We start from the raw sequence: 7,049 nt of genomic DNA on the forward strand, positions 1-7,049 counted from the left end.
AGATTCCTGTCCTATATACTACTGATTTTTGTCAAGAGGACAAGACAGACACATTCATTATAATTTTCTGCTTCCCAGAAAATAGTAGCTGTGGCTGAAATACTTTTTATTGCTTTAAAGGGAGAATGGTGTTAATTACAAAAACAGTATTTACTATAATATCTGAAGAACATGCGACTGCCCAGGACTATATCCCATTACACCATGCCAGAAACAATCTGGTAATAATTATACTTCTGTTCCAAAAAACTCATAATTTAATCTCACTCATTCCTTGTACTGAATTAACTCTCTAAAATGAGCATTTATGGCAATTTGTACATAAATCTAGTGGACTAAGAGTTGAACTGGATCACAAAATGTTTATTCATACTATCTGTGACCTGAGCAAATGATTCAGCTTCTTTGTGCCTTGGACTCCAGCTGTAACTGATGACATTACATTCTACTTTTGGACTCTATTGTCTCTTTAGACCACTATCAGGCAGAGATTGACCCTTATTGTATGTTTATATAGCACCAAGAACTAAGTGGGGTTGCTCTAAGAGTTAATCTAATGAATGGATAATACAAGTGTGAGAAATTCAAGTCTGTTACTGCGTTTTGCATATTCTAATTAAAATAACTATATGTTTTTGGGAGAGGAAAGGACTTGAAAATGCAAAATTATTGAGTTAAGCCACTCTACTCCCCTCTCTTGAAGAAACAATCACTGCTTTCCATTCCCAAGACCTGACATTTATTAGTGTAAGTAATTTGCATAGCAGCTATTGTGAGATAGTCTGTTCTAGGCCAGCTCAGTAAAGCTGTTGTCAGCTCTCAGCATCATTTGCAATGAAAGGATTTTCTGTGAGGTCAAGGTAGAGACCCACACCAGGATGTGCACCTTCTGTGGGTGGGTACCTTCGCTGCAGTTGTTGTGCTGCCTGTTTGGAATGCTTCAGTGAGTTTTCTGTCCTTTAAGCTGCAGCTGTGTGCAACTGATAGCAAAACCTTCTTACACAATAATTTTATGCTGCTGGCTTGTTTAGTGAGCAAATGCAAATGCCAAAAAAAAAAAAAAACAACAAACAAACCAGTTGTGCATTGCAGATGGAGCAAACGCTTGTTTGTTGATTTGTCTGAAAAACTATTAGTGTCATTCAGTCTGACCTTCATGCCACTGGCCCCTTAGGGTGCAGCAAACCATATGAGTATGGTCCAGACTGAGGACACGTGCCTCTCAGTGCTGGGTCCACTCACTGGAGAGAAGGCTCAGCAATGCAAGGTGACCTCCAGCTGCCAGTGCTCCTCCAGCCACTGGTGCTCCTCCCTGCTGGCTGCCTGGGCAGGCAGAAGTCCACCTGCACCTCCTTTGCACTAGGTTGCTAAAGATGAGGGAGCCTGGGAGCATGAGTAGCCTTCTCTTGGTGAAAACCACATTCAGGCTTGTTTCACTCTTACAGACATATTTGACAGGCTGCCCTGACCAGAAAAGCAGCTTCCACCCTTTTCAGCTTCCGTTTCCTTGGACATGTACCCACCAGCTGCCACGGCCAGCAGAGGTGGGCAATTCAGCCCCCTTTTCCTTCAGAGTCTGGTCATTCTCTGGGAAGCAAATCCTTGCCTCCCACACCACCACAGTGTGGTGAAACAGCAGTCTCTTCCAGCTCCCAACTGTCCCTTCAGTATCGCTGCCCCTGAGACTGGGAAAGAAGATGGGATGTCTCCTTTTTCCTGAAGGTAAGGAGCGAGAACAAATTATAGATAACTCTAACCACCAAAAGGAAAGGAATCGTAAGATGGGAGAAGTGGGAGATAAAGCAAACTATGGCAAGTGCCCAAACATGACATGGGTCCTTCACAGCAGCCAAGTCATAGGTCTCTACAGCATGGGCTCTGTGGTTCTTGTGAAAGGTGAAACATCTTGGGATCTGTTTGGACTTCCCTGTGAAGAATGTGGAAGGTTATTTCACCTGTGCAGAGAAGGTAAGGAGACTGATTTTTGTACCATGCCGTTGTGCATTACATAAGGAATCAGTTCAGAGGGAGAAAGCATCCTTTGAGCTGTGCAGTGCTTATGCCTCTAACAGATGTTCTTCTTCCACTGCAAGGACAAAAGCAGAATAGGAGGCAAAGATGAATGTACAAGATGTGGGGAGCCAGGAATCCACATGAAGCAGGTACCCTCACATTTACTAGCAGAAGCATCATTATTCTCCTTGTCTCTCAGTTTCCTAAAGGTGAAAGAAAAACAAAATAAATGAAATTATACTAATTATCATTAATGTATTTATTTTTAAATACAGATAAAATAGGGTTGAGAAGGCTTTTGGCTTTCTTGGGTTCCACCGACCAGCTTCAGTTTTGTGCAAGGCCATGCTGGGTCTTCAGCTTATTTAACACTGCTGTTGTTATTGCTTTTTGACTCAACCTTTTTGGAAGATTGGAGTGGAAATGTTTGGTTATATAATTTACCTAAACTTGAGGCAAAGAAGGTCATCCACTCTAGTGGATAGCGCAGAAGCTTTCAAGTGTACTTGGAAAACCAAGTCATTACAAAACCGTAACTGTTCTGCACAGGAGAGCACAACGCTATGTTAAGAATGTATAATTAATACAGTCACTGCCACCAGAGAGTTAAATGCGGCTCAAGCGCAGAGGCCAGAGAAGGTGCACACAGGTGCATCTCATTATGGTTTCAAGTTCTCAGGAAAAGCAGGACTATTTGCCCTTACATTTCAGATTATTCTTTTGATAAGTTTAACTTCAGGCCATCAACACTGATAATTATACTTTGGAGAAAGTATAATGAAAAAAATCACTAATATGCTATGCTGCTTTCTATCTGGAGGAAACTATATTGTTTCTTGACTTATAATACAGCCAACAGTACCTAAAAGTAAAATGACAGATTACTCTTAATTTATTAAATTTGCCTGTAAAACTACTAGGCATTAAAATTGTTCTGCCCTTTACAAAGTACGCCTGTGGTGCTTGAAGTAATGTTCTCCTCCACTGGTGAAGTTAGAGGTTAATCATGTGCAATATAAGGAGACCTTTCTTCTAGTTTCTCTAAATGTGCAGGTCATCAATTTCAACGCATTTTAGAGAGTACAGGGTAGGCAAGTAGGAGGAGACAAACAAATCCATCATTTGGAGCACAATAAAAAAAAAAATTAACAACAGCTTAGATTCAGGAAAATATAATATTCTGTAACCTTGCTGCCTTGGTTCAGAAAACAAATGAAATAATTTCAGACAAAACGTGGCAATAGCAGGTGTTTGTGTGGGCTGGAAGTGTGCTCCCTCTGAAGGACGACAGACACACACATATGTCGCCTGAGTGTATTGTACAGTACTTTATATGCTGAACATTGAGTTGCCCTGTAAAAAACATACACTTTCACATTAGTCTAAATCAAGTCCTGAGCAAAGCCTTTGTCCAAACAACACTTAGAGAGCATGACAAAGGGCAGCTGAGAGCAGAGAGCATGAACAAATACAACTTCCGATCATTTGACATGACATTTTATCTGACTAAGCAGTCTGGCTGGCCTGCTTACAGCTTGGGGACAAGTGGAAGTCCTTGTTAAAGAGAAAGGCACATGTTATTTGCAGAACTTCAACATGATAAAAAAAAAAATCCCTTTTTAATCAATAGATGATCAAAGCCTATACCACTTAGTGTGCTCTTAGTGGGATGCTGCACGACTTGTCTAAAACCCCTTTGTCTAATACACATCTGGTGTGCCTGAGAGATAGCTTGCAGGTGGTGGAGTTTACTTGCTTCAAAGTAAGCAAAATCTGTTGAGACTGTAAAACCAAAAAATGTTGATATTTCATTTTAATGCGTGACAGGTTTACCTGTAGTAGAGAGGTACAGTTATTCGTTTATTGCAACAAGATACTGTAAGATGGCATACTGGTTATTAAAACCAAAACCAACCCCAAACATAAAGAAGGTGTTTTTGGGGGGCTACAGTACTCAGTCAGGGGTGACGATGTCTCAGCAAGGAATTACCATGTGTTGTAACCATGATGGTGCTGGTGGGGCAACTCCTGGCAGTGTCAAACCCAGTTGGATTGAAGCTCTGAGCTCTCTTTTTTTGTCATAAATTTTAATGTGCCTTCCATATCTCTTTTCAGGGTGACTTCTTTGTGTTGAAATTCATGCATATTTCCCTGATTGCTTTTTAATCTGGCTGATGGCCATCTCCCGCTTTAACACCATGAGTTGCAGGATGACAGCATCATCCTCTTTAATGTGAACAATTTTAGGCAAATGCTTTTGAGGCAGTTTTGTGTATTTGCTGCACACACACACACAGAGAACATATGTTCATGTCATATCCTAACAGGTGGTGTTAACCAGGTCATAGCTAAGTAGGGGCCACGGAGGCACAAGGCACAATATACAGAGGAACCAAACACTTGGGAACACTTGAAAATTGTTGGAATAACACTGCAACAAAAGTAACAGAGAGAAACGCATCCTTGCAGACTAAACTGCTCAAAGGTCAGTCTGTTGTTCCACAGCAGTCTTCAGAGTTAGAAAATAAAGTGTATTCCGCTGTGGGACACTCTGGTTCTGCTGCAGGACTACTTCTCTTTTCCGAAAGGAAATACAATGGAAGTTAAACCTGGAGGCCCAGTCACTGAACAACCCGTTAACTACAGCAGATCTTTGAGGCACTCAGCTCCCTGTCTGCCTGCAAAAGGGTTTCCCCAAGCCAGGGCAGCCAGCAGAGAGGTCCCAGCCTCCCTGCCATGGAGTCTGGGGCACTGTCTGCAACAGCCATCTATCATACGCCAGGATTTCCACCAGCAAGTTATTAGTCAGGAAAGCTGGAATTCGGGAGTCCTCAGGTCTACCTCGGGAGCTGGTGTGTTTCCAATTAGACTGAAATCCACTTCTGCCCCACTTGCCCTTTACCAGGAATTTGCTGAAACTGGTATTTCCGTCAACCATTTACTTTCCAACAAATTCCAGTGTTTCAACCCAATAGAAGCCAGGTCCTGATAAGCTTTAGCAATTTCTGTGACAATCTAGTGTCTGAGAGTAAAAGGCAACAGGAACAAAGTCAAGATCCACACCCCTGTCCTGCTGCTTATCTCGACTGGTTTTCTGGTTTATTTGTTATTTTTCATGTCAACTGCCTGCTACAATATGTATCCTTCTCAGGAGGAAAAAACAGAATGGTAAGTGTTTTTAATTTGTTCATTAAACACTTTGTCTGAAAGGTAAACCTGTTCTAATCTGAACTTCTGTGGTCTCCTGTATCCTGCATCTGACTTATTTGTCAACAGCTGCAGTGGTTCTTTGTTTATGTTTTTCAGAGACACCGGGTAACATGTATCGCTCAGCTTTCAGATTTCAGTAATGGTTTTTGCACTATTTATCTATGAGATAAGATCGAAGAGAGAAGAGATATCAGAGGTAAGAGTCCCACCTGTTGGTCAGAAGAGGAAAATGATAATCAAATGCTTTCTGATTCTTGAAATTATTGTGTGAAAAATTATAAACAAAGAAAAAATACCAGGAAAAATTAATCAACTGAATGCTAAGAAAGGATACTAGTAAAGGCAGAAAAACAGTTTTTCTGTTACAGAGGAGATAAAAGAAAAAAAATCTGTCATTTGGAAGAACTAAAAAGGGAAGAAAAGGTAATGAAAAAGTAGCTTAAATGCCCTATGAACCAAGAAAAAAAATGCGAAACCTTTTTTTTTTGTTTGTTTGAAGTGCAACAATAAAGTCCTTTTGCTTACAAATCAGCAGGTCAGTTCGGAGTGAAGTACCCGATCTACTGAGTTGAAGCGATTATTATACTCACTTTCAAGAGAGCAGTCTTTTTGCCCTTGAAGCATGTCTGATCTGTTCACAGCCTGTCATTTTTGGAGTGGGTAGCACTGATCACGAACTGAAGGGCCACTCTCATGTTATCCTTTACTTTCTCCACATATCTGAAAGGGTCCAGATTCTGCCCTGCGAGTGAAAGACCAAACACCGGAAGGCACACCTCAAGTTTAGGTAGTGAAATGTTGCCTCATGAAGAAGCAGCGGCAAGAGCGATCAACCAATTTTCAGGCTTGTAAGCTTTTAAACACACCTGTGCCTTTCCTTTTGTGCTCCCTGCCACAGCCTGCTGCTCCCAGATCTGCTCTCCTGGTACCCGAAACCCTTTCCACAGAGACAAGTGGCTTTTAAGCCTCTCTAGTACAAAATCCGATCTCATTGTTGCAAGCATTTAGGACCTCAGGAACTACTTAAAGGAAATACTTAATAGTAACAGTACCTGAATCTCAAAATGATTTATTACTGTGTCCCATTTCTGTGTTACTCTGGAGTTGAGATGTATATTTGGCTTATAGATGTTCGTGTGTTTAAATATAGGATGTACATATAGGCCAGCCATCTAAGCCCCTGCTCTAGTCAATGGTGAGCAGCCTATGTGTGAGTGCCTAATGTCACTTGGTGTGAAGGGGTTTCGTTAGAAGGAGATATGTTGTTGAATTAGTCAGGCCCAAAGGAATCTCAAGGCCACTTCGAGAAGCTGAGAACAGAATGTGCTGTGAGAAAGAGGGGTGTTTCTTCATTAACAGGGCCTCAGCATGGCGTGAGTCATCGGACCTATCATCGGTGGGGCTCCAGCGTGTGGACTGCCCATGATACTCATTTAGCGAATCAATGCTTGGAGTGTGGATTCGTGATTAGAGAATAGTTGCGTATATAAGGAGACATGTTTCTGTAATAAATGGCTTTTGCGTCATTCACATTGAATCGGAGTGCTGAGTCCTTTATCGTTCCAACAACTTGGGGTCTTGCTGGGTATTCAACTGCTGTCCCAGAGGAGCATGGGGCTTCCTGCAGGTCCTGCACTGCCCTCCTACCTGCCCCATGCTGAAGTCTTCAGGGCATCTCGGATAGCACTAAACATTAATGTTTGAGGAATGGCAGCAGCCTTTAGCTCAGACGCAAATACTTAAAACCAGAGATTTGGAGTTGGGAGTCTCCAGTTCAGAGTTGAATCCACCCTAGATGATCCTTAAGGAGTGAAGAGCACGTCTGG

At 41.9% G+C, this 7,049-nt stretch overlaps 1 long non-coding RNA gene across 2 annotated transcripts; it reads left to right on the top strand.

The window, feature by feature from the left end:
* Positions 1–4,706: 4,706 nt before the first annotated feature.
* On the top strand, positions 4,707–6,733 carry LOC139827339 (uncharacterized). 2 transcript variants are annotated; one of them, XR_011737855.1, is made up of 3 exons: positions 4,707–5,181; positions 5,320–5,419; positions 5,756–6,733. It is a non-coding gene; the product is annotated as an uncharacterized lncRNA (long non-coding RNA). The 2 variants fall into 2 exon arrangements; XR_011737854.1 differs by having other exon boundaries at positions 4,716–5,181; positions 5,951–6,733.
* Positions 6,734–7,049: the final 316 nt, after the last annotated feature.

This window comes from Patagioenas fasciata, chromosome 2 (assembly GCF_037038585.1).
Source record: "Patagioenas fasciata isolate bPatFas1 chromosome 2, bPatFas1.hap1, whole genome shotgun sequence".
NCBI classification, from domain to species: domain Eukaryota; kingdom Metazoa; phylum Chordata; class Aves; order Columbiformes; family Columbidae; genus Patagioenas; species Patagioenas fasciata.